Source organism: Haemorhous mexicanus, chromosome 6 (assembly GCF_027477595.1).
Source record: "Haemorhous mexicanus isolate bHaeMex1 chromosome 6, bHaeMex1.pri, whole genome shotgun sequence".
Taxonomy (NCBI): domain Eukaryota; kingdom Metazoa; phylum Chordata; class Aves; order Passeriformes; family Fringillidae; genus Haemorhous; species Haemorhous mexicanus.
In genome coordinates this window covers 62,012,881-62,027,948 of record NC_082346.1, presented here as the reverse complement: position 1 = coordinate 62,027,948, position 15,068 = coordinate 62,012,881, and positions in this window count along the sequence as shown.

Genomic DNA, 15,068 nt, shown 5'->3' with positions numbered 1-15,068 from the left:
TGATTCTGTTATTGCAGTGAATGATTCTCCAGCTGTTCAGCCCTTGCAGGTGGCTGGAGGATGGAACCTCCAGCTGGGAGACACAGATTTAAATTCCAGCTCTGCATCCACCACAGGTTCCATCCTGGATTTAAGAAATTCTCTATCCCAACCAAAACTGAACCCTGAGAGCATCAGCAAAAAATGCCCTAAAGAGCTTCTTAACTCCTCTGAGAGGTGTTTTTCCTATTTTCTGCAGCTATTGTCTTGATTTGGGGAATTTTCCTTAAAAAAAAAAGAAAGCAAAAGCAGGAAAGGAAAATTACTTTCTGCTGAAGTGAATGCTTCTCTCCAGGCGTCAAAGACTGAGAGAAGGTAACAAAGGGGAGGTTGTGGCCAAAGATTGAATACAGGAGCTTGATAACAACTGGTTTTCTACTTTCTATCTGTAACAAGATGCCACCTGCTGCTCTCTTTTTATTTTTGTTTGTAAAATACCAGTTAAGAAGAAGGTTGAAAAAGTAGGTGACCAAGCAGCTTTGCTAGAGCAAGAATGATTTTTGCAAAGCTGAAGTAATTACTTCTATATAATAATATTAATATTATAGATTCATAGCATAATCTGAGTTGGAAGGGACCCATAAAGATTATTGTACTCCAACTCCTGGGAATATTTATATATTATATTATATTATATTATATTATATTATATTATATTATATTATATTATATTATATTATATTATATTATATTATATTATATTATATTATATTATATTATATTATATTATATTATATTATATTATATTATATTATATTATATTATTATATTATATTATATTAATTTTATTATATTTATTATATTAGCTATTCAACCCCCTTCCAGACAGTACCCTGACAATCCCTGTCCACATGAGCACACTCCTTTCCATGAGTAATTTAGAGCACACAGTTAATTGAATACTCTGGTGTTGCCACAGCTCCCTCCCAAGGGATGGAAAAGGCTCTTAGTCTAAATCAAAATTAGTCTTTAATACCAGCAAGAACAAACAAAGGAGCCCTTGGAGTTGGGTGCATTTGATGAAGGGAGTTGATGTGTCACTCCTGAGCTGGGCTAAGTGTGCTCCAGCCCATTGACTCTGAGCAGGAGGCTTTGCTGGAGGAGATAATTACATAAAGAAGAGAACCAGCTGCTCTTCAGACAAATTAAGGATGTCCTTGTCCCTCGTGTCCCCTCTCCATGCGGGTCTGGGAGTCCTGCAGCTCTCCAGGAATGAAAAGCAGTTTCAGGCTCAGCCCTAATGAAGGGCTTGCACCATCCGTGGCTCCTGCTGCTGGTCAGTGACAGAATTCACCACAAAATTGAATTTTTTCTTTTCCACCCATTTTTTTTTCCTCAGGTGACTTGATCCAAAAGCCTTTTGGTGTCCCTAGGTCTGAAGTCTCTCCTGTGGCTGGCACAGGGCTGTGTTTCTTGCAGCAATAAACTGAGCTTGTTAGGGATGAGTGAGCTGGGCTGCCTGAAAATGTAAACAGCCTCAGAAAGTAAATAAATTGGGAAGTGGTTCAAGCCACAAATGGCATTGGAGCCTTTTCCTGCAAATAGCAGAGATTTTTGTCTCACTGTCTGAAAGTGACATTCAAAGAATTGCTCTCATGGGATTGGAAAAGAAGTTCTTCATTACAGGAAACAGGTCTGGATATGATTAAAAAGCTAAAGTGTTCTTGGGGTTTTTTTTGTTTTGTTTTTATTGAAGGGAAATTGAAAATGTGGTGATCTCAATGAAGCAGAAATTACTCCAGTGGCTCCATTTATAAACTGACAAATGGAATATGGAGCAGACATTTACAGAGGTGCTGCCTTGCACTGGGCTCTATAATCTCAGTATTCTCACTCCCTCCTACTGTGTCAAAACAGGCCAGAAAATACATTTATTGAAATGTCAAACTTCAGTGTTCTGGCTCTGTCCTTGTGAATAGAAAATAACTTTTCTATCTCTCCAACAGGAATTTCGTAGTTCTCTGTCAGATTGTTTTGCAGTTTACTGTGTGTTCTTGGAAAGTCCTTTGGAAGAAGTGCTCTCAGAAAACTCTCAGCATCAAAATCCCAGGAACATTTTGAACCTACAGAAAGAGCCCTTTTTTTTCCTCGCAGATCCTGAGAATGACTTCTCCTGTTTTTTCCTCACCAGCTGAAGAGCTTAATCCAAGCATGGAAAAAAAAATCAAATTCCAGGAAAACATTTTTAAATGAACTTTTGTCAGCTTCATCCCTCTTCCCCTCCTGGTTGAGCTCTGCAAACTTTTAGTTTCAAGGTGCTTAACACTCCAAGGATGGATTACTCTGGGTAAGTTTTCCTTGGTAAATAGTTTCCAGGGAGATTTAGATTTCTTTAAGCTGCAAATTTCTGCTCCTTGAAATGCAAAGATCATTTTCTGGGGTTTCTTTTGGTTGTATCCAGCCCCAAAACTCCTTTCTGTCAGCCTGCATTGGATGTATTGTCAGCTCTGGGCAAACTGGCTCAGGACAGGCTGGGGAAGAAAAAGGGGAAACTGAGGCAGGAGAGGCTGGGTGTGCTGGAATCCTTTGGATTCATGAATTCTGGAAATCAGAACTGCTGCTTCTTCAGAGGCAAGTGCTGTCATCATGCCTTGGAATACATGGATTGTCCAAACCTTGTACAGATGGGAGGGGTGTCCTTAGGAAATCTGCTCATCCTCCACCCTTTTCTTCTCTCTGTGCAAACAAGAATGGCCTGAGCAAGCATTATCCTGCTTAAACCACCAGATCACATGGCAGGGGAAAGGCACAGAAAAGAGCAAAGCAAGGATTTGGTTTGGGAGTTACCATTTGTCAGCGCTGGGTTGTTACAGGAGCCTGATCTCATGGACTTGAGCCAAAGCAGGTTTTGCTGGGGACTTTCTGCAGCCTTGGGGGTTAATCCTTAAAGCTGGTCCTGACACAGGATGGGCACTCTGACTCCTGTGACTCAGATGAGGCTCGAGGCTTAGACAGCCTTGCTTCACCAAACAGAAACTGAATTTTTCCTTAAAATTAGGACTTGAGGGGGGAATGGTGAACCACAGTAGGTTACAGCTAACAAAACAGTAATAAAGCAAACCACCTCCTGAAACAGCAGCTACTCCAGAAGCTGTCTCAGCTGGGGCAGCTCTCTGAAACCTCTCTGCAACAGGCAATAGCTTTTAATTGGCACTTCTAAATCCCTGCTGCCCATCACAGCCATCCTGGTTGTCACCCTGCCTTGGGACACTGCTTTCCCTCTCCAGCAGAGAGAGAGCAGAACCACCCCCTGGCCATGGAACTCTCAGGTTTCTGTGGCTGAAATGGCTCCCAAGGTGTTGGAAAGTCTCTTTTTTTCCCAGCCCCATGACGGAAGAAGTTGAGATTCCTCGGTTCTGCTTTTCAAGGTTGTTTATTTTCTCTTATCTGTCACATCCTTTCTCTGCCCTGCTGAGATCTGCCCAGCAGGTCGGGTTGTGGCACAGCCCCTGCCCTTGGGGTGGTGTTGGCTTTTTATACTAAGAACTACATGTACTTTACTTACTATAATTTTCCAATACCTATCACCTATGTTAGACAGTCTGTCTCTACTCTAAACCAATCCAAAAGTGTCACCATCCCAGAAGAAGATGGAGGACAAAAAGAAGGAGAAGGACAGGACAGGACAAACCCAGATTCCTCCATCTTGCCTCTCGAACCCCCATTCTAAATCCCCAAAATTCTCCTTTTTCACCCTGTGACAAATTCACTGTCATTCTACTCAAACTCTTGTGGCTTCTAACTCCTCACACAAAGTTGTTAATTGTTTCCATGGGCTAAAATCGAAGGCACAGGCGTCATTGACTCTGTGCCAAGGTCTCTGAGCCTCTTGCCAGGGTCTAAAATCACAGGGCAGCCAGAGGAATGTCCTGGGTCCTGAAATGGAATTACAGCCACAGTCATACCCCCATGTATCCTGGACATTTCCCACATTTCTGCTGGTTTAGCAGCAAGAATTTCACCCATTTGCCTGCAGGCAGTGGGGCATTGATGGGGTTGGCATCAGTTTGGCTGTGAGCATGTGGCTGGGGGCTTTGACTCCTCCTGGCCTCATCTCCCAGGGCACAAGGGACAGGACAAGAGGAAACAGCCCCAGGTTGTGCCAGGGGAGATTGGGATTGGATACAGGTGAAAAGTTCTTCACTGAAAAGATTGTCAAGCCCAGGGAAGGGATGGAGTCCCCATCCCTGGAGGGATTTCAAAGCCACTTGGGGACATGGGTTTGTGGTGGCTTTGGCAGCACTGGGGGAATTGGATGATCTTAGAGGGCTTTTCCAACCTAAATGATTCCATAATGCTCCACATTGTTGCTGTGAGTACATGGCATTCACTCAAAAATCTCAAGATACAGACTCTCCAGAAAGCATTAGTCTTTTCAGGAGAAGCCTTGCATCCAGAGCAAGGTGGAGCCACAAAAAGTGGAGCCACTTTTTGCTCCATGTGACCACCTGGGCACCTTTGGAAGTCAAAATTTACAGCAAGACTTTTCTCCTTCTGAAAGGTTCTGTAAAGCTTCCAGCTGCTTTTCCAGTCCTCTGGCTCCTCCAGCTGTGCCCCGCAGTGCTCTTTATGTGGCTCAACAAGTATCACCAGGCTGCTTCCTGAAGATCTGGAGTAGCTGCATCCCATCTGGATTCTGCTGGGACCCTGCTCCACCATTGCCTGGGTGATCCAGGCAGCAGCTTGGGTGTGCTGATAAGAGCTTTACATAGAAATGAGGCAAGAGAAGGTTGGGATGCACAGAGCTCATCTCTGCACTTGGTTTTTAATAGGAAATATGGGGAGGAAGCAGGGAGGCAAGGCTGGGCTGATGGATGAAGCTGGGCAGAGGGCACAGAACTCCCATATTTTATTATTTTTGTATTATCTATATAACATTATATAATATTCTATAATATTATATAATATATAATGTATAATATATAATATAATAACATTAAATACTATATATACTATATAATGCTATATATACTATACTATATATAATATACATTATATATAGTATTATATATAGTATAGTAATATATAAAATAAAGTATACATATAATACAGTATAATAATATATTTATAATATTATAATATTGTTATTATAATATTATAAGTATATTTTAATATACTATATTCTAAGTATATTATATACTATATACTCTATAATATTATATAGTATAATATTATAATATTATTATTTAAATAATATATTATTTATAATAAAGTATATATAATTTCATATAATATATTATATTATATATTGTATTATATAATATATATTATATTATGTTATATATTATATATTATATATTTCCTTTGCATACTTGGGGCAAACCAAGCCTGGTGAAACAGATTCTTCCTTGATATTAACTGCCTCAAAGAGGGTGGGGTAACACAGGTGAGGAGAGAAGGGTTAAGGGATAGGAGGGATAGGAGGAGAGGGAAGTGCCAGGGATGGGAAATCCGAGGTGTGATGCTCGTGGGCTGTCCCCAGTGCCTCCTGCATGCACAGAGATGGGCACTCTGGGGGGCTGGGAGGGGAATTTCACAGACAATTTGGGGCTGCAAAGCATGCCAACAACGTGATGCCTCTTGCAGAGGGATCAGGAGGGGCTGCTCTGAAAGGGCAGCAGCTGATTCAGCTGAGCAGTTTTGTGTGGGCAGGAGGAGATGCCTGAACAGGTTGAGAGGTGGTGAAAAGAATGAGCTCCTGGTGCAGAATGGGCTACCAGAGCCCACAGAAAGGCAAAACAGGGTGGAAGAGCAGCCCTGTGTGTGCCTTCCTCTGAGAAGATTGTGTCCCTCAGCAGAAACACACACCTGGGGATGTGTTTCTGCTGGGGTGATAAACTGAGGCAGCACCCAGAAAGGTTCAGCTAGCAGAGGACAAGCTGGGAACAAGGGCACGGAGGGGAGGACCTCGTTATTTTGGCTGTGAGAGCAGCTCAGCCATCACAAGTGACCCCTTCCAGCTCCCAGCTGAGCCCTGGCAGGGCTGGCTGCCCTCCCTGGGTCGTCCCCCATGGAGCAGCTTCCAACTGAGTTATAAAATAACCCAGACTGAACCCTGCTCTTGTGTCCCTCTCCCTCAGGAACACAATCACCTGCCCTTCAGTCTCTGCCTTTCCAGCCCCCTCTGATTAATTTTTCTTCCTCCAGGCTGGTGTGGCAGTGAGGGCTCTCCCAGAGGAGCAGGAAAGCAGAGGGACTTCTCCAGAAGCTGCTCCCAACTTCTGTGCCCACCAAACCCCTGATGCCTTAAGTTTTAGCTTTCATATTTTCCAGATTCTTTACTGCCTTAGTGCATAACTCTGAACCAAATTGTTAGCAAGTTCTCCTCATAGTTTAGTGAGACAAAACAATCCTTTTCCAGCCCCAGAACCAAGGACACTGGTGCAGCTTCAGCTCCAAAAAGTGCAAACAACAGGGAATTGAGGAGACCAATTGAGGATGGGACTGCATCATCTGGAGGTGGAATTGGACAATTAACCCCAATATGGAAATGTACCAAAAGTTATAAAAGTGCAAAAACTCGTGACTTGGGGTCCATCTTGGGTAGAACCATGGTTGGGCTCTTGTACTGCCCAAGGTGAATCCTTTGAAGCCCTTTTAATAAATTTATTTATTCCTTTATTCCTCCTTTATTCCTTTAACTCTGCCCAGCCTCTGTTCCAGGTAGCCCTTCCAGGCATCACCCCAGCCATGCATGTGGCCAGGGAAGGGTCTCCTGCTCCAGGGGTGCTCAGCAGCATTTTATGATGCCCTCAGAGAGCTGAGCCTCCCCTGGGATGCTGTAAGCAGGCAGATAAATGTTCTTATGTTTAAGAGCAGGGAATTAATCACATCTCCCAAATCCATTTGGTAAACAAGCTGAAGCTTTACCTGGGAAACCTGAAATGATAAATCCTGCTTTTCCATTTGGAAACTCAGTTGTTTTCTTTCAGTTAAGCTTTCTATGTCCTTCGAAAGCTTTTGGGGTTATTGTCTGTTTCTGGCCAGGAACTGAGAGGGGAACAAACTGAAAATTTGTGCAAAATCCTTTTTTTCTGGTGGCTGGAGGTGTGGGCTGCATCCCTCTGAGCCACCTCTGTCCACTCTAAAGGACTTCAGGGAGATGGATACCCAGGGATCCCTCAGAGCCTTCACCATGGCCACAGCATTACCTCATCAGCTTCATCCTGGAACTGAACCCCAATCCATGAACTTCTCTGACAAAACATTGTTCATTTGCTGTAAAGGACCAAGGGGCTACAATCCATAAACCTTTGGGAAAGGTTTCACTGCAACAGGAGGTGTGGCAGGGTAGGGACCTGCTCAGGGCTGATAAGGTCCCCTCAGGGGATGGGAAGAGACCCCAGGCTGTTCTCTCAGAGCAGGCTCTGCTCTCCCCATCTCCCAGCACATTTAACCCCAGATCTGTGTCTGGGATGAAAGGCTGGGTTTCATGTTAACAGCCTTTAATTGTGTGGGCAATGCGCTGCTCCTCCAGGTGTTGGGTTACTGCCTGTCCTCTGAAAGTAGGGACATTTCCTCAAGGTCAGGGGCTTGGTGTGCCTTTATTTGGTCACCAAAGTAACACCTTCCTTCTCCTAGCAGTGGGAAGGTGGTGGTGAGAAAAACCACCTGCAGAAAACCTGAGCTGATGTTGCTCTCACATTTGGGGACGGTTGTTTGCTTTGTTTTTCTGCCTGAGGTCTTTCTTTGTCTTTTTTTTTTTTTTTTTTTTAAATCATCTTTCTCGGGCTCTTTGAAGGGTGCCAAGAGGATGATGAATTGCAGGAAGCATCCAGGCTCGGGGCGTGATTTGCGTGTTAATCAGCGCAATCAGCACCGCTGAATCCTGTTACACCTGGCCCCCAGAGCAGGCAGCAGGGAGGGGATGGAAGGTGATAGCCATGGGGCTGGGGGGGCTGCAGGCAGCCCTGCAGGACAGGGAGCCCCGAGGGGAAAGCTCCGTTTTACACCTGACTCATCACTCTGCTCCATCAGGGATTCTGCTTATGGCTGGCAAAATCTGACACGGAAGGGAGGTGACTTCAGGGAAAACGCTGCCCTAAAAGCATTTCATTATTTCTCTCCTGTCTGATGGGAAGTGCTTTGGGACACTGAGCCAAATTTTATGATGTCCTCACAGATTTTGTGAAACCTTCCTTGCAGAAGAGCCACACTTTCCAAAGCAGCCCTCGGTGACCACCAGCCACCGAAGGATCACAGGATTGTTTGGGCTGGGAGGTGTAGGAGTGCGCTCCTTGCTGATGGAGTGACAAAACTCTGCTTTGGCCCCTCAAAAAGGAAAGAAGCCCAGAAATTTCTCTTCTTGATTAGGTGAAAAAGCCACCTCATAGGACCTGGGGGACTTCACCTCAAACTTGAGGACAGCCAATTGGACAGAAGCCAAAAAGCCCCACCTGATCAATTGACTAGAAAAAGAAGAGAACATAGAAACTAATCACTTTTGTGAGGTGTTTTGCCAGGGGCAAGGACCTCCTGGCCTTAACTCGGCTTTTCTTTGTTTGTTATTTTGTCTTTTATTAAACCTTTTTGTTTCCAACACTGCAACAGAAGCCATCCTGCTGATTTTTAGGTCTCCAAGGGTGGCTGGGCTATCTTGCGTGTGTTATAGACCCCGGAGAGCTCATTAGACCTTGCTCAAAAAGGCTTCTGTAACAGTGGAAGGGACATTAAAGATCATCCCATTCCAACCCCCTGCCATGGGCAGGGACATCTTCCACTGTCCCATGTTGTTCCAAGCCCTTTCCAGCCTGGCCTTGGGCACTTCCAGGGGTCCAGGGGCAGCCATACTTCTCTGGGCACCCTATGCCAGGGCCTCACCACCTTCAGAGTCAGGAATTCTTCCCAATCTCCCATCCATTCCTGCCCTCTTGAAGCCATTCCCTGTGTCTGTCCCTCCATCCCTTGTCCCCAGTCCCTCTCCAGCTCTCCTGGAGCCCCTCCAGGCCCTGCCAGGGGCTCTGAGCTCTCCCTGGAGCCTTCTCCTCTCCAGGTGAGCCACCCCAGCTCTCCCAGCCTGGCTCCAGTCACCTCACTCAGCCCCAGACAGGCAGGCTGGCCCCAGGCAGGTGATTTTGCTGAAGCTGGACACATCTGGGCTAAGGGCAGTGGTTTCACTCCCTGCTCCAGATCTCAGTGCCCCTCTCCAGTTCCTGGTATGAGCACAAAGCCAGGTCTCATTGTGCTGAACTAGAACAGCAGGTACAGAATCTGAGTACTCAAGAGCTGGGAAATGAAGAGGTAAGAACTCACTCATTTTAACTATTTCCACAGCATAACCACTTACATGACTTTCCTTGCTGAGGGGAAAAAAAAAAGCCTTTTCCCTCTCTGCAGCTGCCTAATTCCAACTCAGATGTTTTTCGGTATTTTTGTTGGGGTTTTTTAAATCTTTTTAATGTTTTGTAATTATTTTTTTCCTTCTTACACAGATGAAGACTGGACTCCTGTCATTTAAACACCTGGATCAGAAAACTCTTCAGTGTGTTGCATCCAAAGAGGAAAAAGATAGGGTTAACCTTGTATAATGTGAAATTTAATATCTGTGTTCCCACGTAGGAGAAGATTCCAGGGATCCAGGGGCAGCCACAGCCTCTCTGGGCACCCTGTTCCAGGGCCTGCCCACCCTCCCAGGGAAGAATTCCCAACTAATATCCCATCTAACCCTGCCCTATGTCAATTTAAAGCCATTTCCCCTTGTCAATTGTCCCCCTCTAACTCTTCTGGGGCCTCTTTAGGTTCTGGAAGGTGCTTTAGCCCAGCTGTGGATTCACTCCTGGATTTTTCCTGTCAGCTGAGAGGGGGGAAAACCTCAAGTTTTAAACACCAAAGATTGGGATCTCAGTCAGTGGCTCTTGCCATGGGATGGAAGAAAGGAAGAGTATTGTATTTGCAGGGTGCCCTGATGAAGGGAGGAATGATGGATCTGGATCCATGTTCTCAGAAGGCTAATTTATTATTTATAATACTAGATTATATTAAAGAATACTAAACTGTACTAAAGAATACAGAAAGGATACTTACAGAAGGCTAAAAAGATAATAATGAAAATTTGTGACTCCTTCCAGAGTCCTGACCCAGCTTAGCCCTGATTGGCCAAAGAGTGAAAACAACTCCCAGCAGAATGCAATGGAACAATCACCTGTGGGTGAACAATCTCCAAACACATTCCACATGGGAACACAACACAGGAGAAGCAAATGAGATAAGAATTGTTTTCCTTTTTCTCTGAGGCTTCTCAGCTTCCCAGGAGAAAAACTCTGGGTGAAGAGATTTTTTCCCAGAGAATGTGAATGTGACAGAAGAACACAGAGCAGAGCTGGGAAAATAAGCCAGAGCAGTGACCATGGGCTGCTGAGGCAAAGCTGGCACTGACTCCAGCCCCAAAAACCCCAATTTTTGTCCCATCTGGCTGTGCAAGACTCCAGCACCAGCAGGACCAGGACTTTAACTCCTCACCACTCTTTCTCCAGGAGATGGATGATTTTTGCCTAAAGCCACCCCTGGATTTAAATGGGGCTTAGCCAGGCTGGTTCCTTCTCCCAGGAACAAGTGACAGGACAAGAGGAAATCACCTCAAGTTGCACCAGGGGAGGTTTATTAGGAGCATAGTAGGGAAAATTGAAATAAAAGTTGAAAGCAAAAGTTGCTGCAGAGAGGCCTTCTCTCTCTTTTTTTTTTTTTTTTTTTTCCTTTTTTCCTGCTTTAGCTTCAGCATTTTCTGCCACATTTTTGTGATGACTTCCAGTAATATCTTGCCAGGTCATTGTTACAAATCATCTTTTCAAAAATAGCAGCAGTAACTCGTTGTGGCTGAAAAGTGGGGATTTCAATAAATGAAAACCAGAGAAAAATCCCAAACCAAAACCCCTGTTCCTAACCTCAGTGCCTTTCTGTTTATTTGGTTTTTATAAGAGTGGGAGATTCTTAGGGAAAAGCAGAATTTTCGAAAATACATTTTGCAAAGACCTACAGACACATTTTGAAAATTAAGAAAAATTAAGAAAAATTAAGAAAATTAAGAATTAAGTGTCTTATTTTATCAATCCCCACCCCAGGGCAGCAGCCATGGCCTCACAGCCCCTGTCTAGTGCAATGGAGCCAAATGAAGCTTCAGAAGCTTTTTCCTGAGCACTGAAAAAAAAAAAAAAAAATCAGCTCCAGCAGCTCTGAAAGGCATCTTTGTGTGGCAAAAATCTGCATTTTTAGGTCAACTTGGCTAAACTGAAGGAGGTGGTTTGTGTGTTAAGTAGGAGTAATGCCTGGTTTTTAAGCTCAGCCTGAATTTGTGGAAGTCCAAAGCTGTGCTGGGTGGTTTGGGTGCTGTTTGGAGCTGGGGACAAGGGGCCACCAGTGAGAGACAACTGCTTGGTCCTCAGTGTTTAATTAGAAATGTGTATCTGCGAGGGGTGACTGCAAAACTGCTCCTTTTTGTCACTTTTCTCACAGAACAGTGGTAATTTAATATTTTAATGGAGTAAAATGGATAATTTTGGGTGTTAAATCACAGCTGCATGGACCAGCAGTTAATGCCAGGGTGGGTATCAGCTGTGAGTCAGGAGGAACAGGGAAATTTGGGGAAATCAGGGAAATTTGGGGCTGGATCAGGAGCACAGCAGGGTTTGCTCTGCCCCATCCCTGAGGGGGAGAATCAGCATTGATGGGAGTGAACAAAAGTAGGGAGCAAAAGGTGGGAGAAGCTCTGGGCAGGTGGGGGATGCCCAGATTTACAGCTCCCCTGGACTGGCACAGAGATCTCCTGTGGGGACACTTTGTAAAGGCCCATGCCACAGAATCCCAGAATGGTTTGGCTTGGAAGGGACCTTAAAATCATCTTTAATTTCAATTCCACAGGCAGGGACACCTCCCACCAAACCAGGTTGCTCCAAGCCCCATCCAACCTGGTCAGAAAGGGAATTTAGGCGGAGAGAAAGGGGGAAAAAATAAATGAACTGAGGCAAGATAGAAGGGGAAGAAAGCAAGGCTTGGTTTTGCCAGCAGGAAAATGATTTCTCACATGTTCCTCTCCTCTGGAATGATGAAATGAGGTGCTCAGAGGCTGAGAAAAGAGGGAATTACGGCTAGGACAAATCAAATATTGGGCCTAAGGACTTGCAGCTGTGTCAGTGGGGGTCAGGTTGGATATTAGGAAAAAGTTCTTCCCCCAGAGGGTGCTGGGCACTGCCCAGGCTGCCCAGGGAATGGGCACAGCCCCGAGGCTGCCAGAGCTCCTGGAGGGTTTGGACAGTGCTCCCTGGCTCAGGGGGGGATTGCTGGGGGGGTCTGTGCAGGGACAGGAGTTGAATTTGATGATGTTTGAGAGTCCCTTCCAGGCCAGGATGTTGAAGGATTCTGTGGGACAAGTGTTGCTCTCACCAAGTGCCCTGTTCACTCCTGGCTTTATTCTCATGTCCCTCTCAGCCAGGACTGGGGTGGCCACGTTTCTCCTCACAGAGAAAAGCAAGGCACAACTTCCCACGGATATTCCTGGGATTCACATTCTCTGAACCTCAGAGAAAGGAAGAACAATTCTCATCTCAATTGCTGTTGCTCTTGTTGTTCACAAGTGGAATGCACCCTGGAGGGTGGTTTACCTGGAGGGAGTTGTTAATTGGGTTCTGGTGTGAGTGTTTTGATTCACTGACCAACTTACTCCAGGTGTGTGGCTGGCAGTCACAAGATTCTGGGCAGTTGGGTGGAGCTGAGTGCTTGGCAGATTCAGTGTAATACAGTATAGAATAATATCGTTTAATCAAGTAATTAATTAGCCTTCTGATCTCAGTGGAGTCAGGTGCATAATTTTCTCCCCATTGTCGGGGTTGCTTTGCTTTCCCAACGGACTGGGTGCCAGAGCCAGGGCAGGACTGAGCCTTCCTGCAGGAATTCTCTGGCTGAGCTGTTCCCACAACGTGTCAGTAGGTGGCAAAAAGCTCCAACCCTTGTACTAAGCAAGAAATAAATATATTTTTCCTGCCTCTTTCAAGAGCAGTAGGGTTCTGTGGGCAGCCCTGTGGATTGTGTTCCCACTGGGACAGAGATCCTGCAGCAGCTGCTGCCAGGGAGAGCCAGCTCAGATCAGGAACAGAGCAGGTAAAGAGGCTCAGAGACAAACAGGAGCTGCCTCCTTCCTCTTAATTCACCAGAGGACCCTTGTGCCATCGCTTGACCTTTTTCAGGAATTATTTAAAGGAAGCTGGGGGCTGTGACTGAGGGAAAGCAGCAGCTCTGGGGCTGGGCTGTGGCAGAGCAGTCTGAGGGCACCTGGTTTGGCAAACAAAAACCTGCCAAGCTGGGTATTTTTTCAAGCTGGTGCTAAAGCTTTAATCTTGGTGTACAGCCTGAAAAGGAGCTGCTCAAGTCGCTGCTCCCGGGGGCTTTTCTGTGCAGCTTTGTGTAAGCAGATTGCAGCAATCCCAGCCTGTCACACATCTTCCAGGGAGGCTTTAACAGGGCTGCTGATGGATCCCAGTGGCTCAGATGGTGGGGTGTTCCCTGCTTTGGAATGCCTGTGTGCACCGGGGAAGGGGGATGTGATGTGATGCAGGAGACTCAGACATTCCTGAGCAGGTCAAGTGCTCTGAGCACCAGGTGGGACTGAGCCCAGGGAGCTTAGAAAATCCCATTAATCCAGACTAGTCAGTGAGATCCAGTTACAGTCTGGCTTTGTTCAGCTTTATTTACCTAACACCTCTCTTTGCTAAGTGTAATTAATTTTATTTTCCTCAAGAACAGTAACAGAGGTGTTACAGCAACCCTGGCTCCTTTTTTAAATACAGAAGTGCAGTTCATTGACATTTCCTCTTATAAATTGTACATTTAATTGCTAATGATTTTGCCAGGCTGGTGCTGACTTCAGGCTGAGCATTATCACTTTGATTTCACATTTCAGCAAAACCAGTTCAGCTAATCCTGAGCTGAAAGAACTTAGCTTGCTCTGGCCACGTTTGACAAAAACATCCTATAACAATTTCCCTGGGGACATCCAATGTCCTTTGGGACAGGGATCTGACCTACATCTCCTGTAGGGGCTGTACCATTTGCTGCTATCCATCCCCACATCATTAAGTGTTAAAATCTCCATTCTTTGCTGTTTTGGTGAAAAATGATAATCTGAATTCTCTGAAGGTGCTGGATCTGGGCTGAGCAGGTGCTCCAGCACAGCTCCTGTGTGGAGACTCCTCTAAGCTGTAGGAAGGGTCCAGCCTTGCCTTAAAGCTTTGGGTAGTGTGGGACAGCCACAAAAGCAAATTTTCAGCCTGGGGAGGCACAGGGGGTGAGAGGCTCTGCTGGACACCGTCTCTGGTTCCTGTGGGTGTCACTGGGGTTGGAGCTGAGTGTGCTCAGACATGGTGAGTGCCAACTGTGTCCCCTCCAGAGCTGCCTGGACTGGCTCAGCCTTCAGGTGATTCCAGCATTTGGAAGTGGGGGCTGAAAGCCTCTCCCTAAAATCTCCATGGCTGAGTTGCAGAACACACATTGTGGGAGCTTGGTTGGGGGTTCCCCCCCCCCCCCCCCCCATCTTCTGCAGTTTGTAGAAAGGTCTGTGTTTCACCTTTAGTCACAAAGAAAATGTTTTCATTTCCAGTGTCTGGAAGGATGTCAGAAAACATGAGCAGAGGATGAGATGCCACCTGCCTCTCCACAGGTTGTGATCAATTGATACAATCAAGAACAGCACAGTCAAACAGTTTTGAGCCCCAGAAATATTTCACAGGCTCACAGAATGGTTTGGGTTGGAAGGGACCCTAAAGCTCATCCAGTTCCACCCCTGCCATGGACAGGGACATCTTCTACTATCCCAGGCTGCTCCAAGCCCCATCCAGCCTGGCCTTGGACACTTCCAGGGATCCAGGGGCAGCCACAGCTTCTCTGGGCACCCTGTGCCAGGGCCTCCCCACCTTCAGAGTCAGGAATTCTTCCCAAATCCCATCTCCCCCTGCCCTCTGCCAGTGGGAAGCCATTCCCCCTGCGATGGGAGCAGCTTTGCTGATTTTATCCCTTCTGTAAGAGCAGATTTTGCACACTGCACA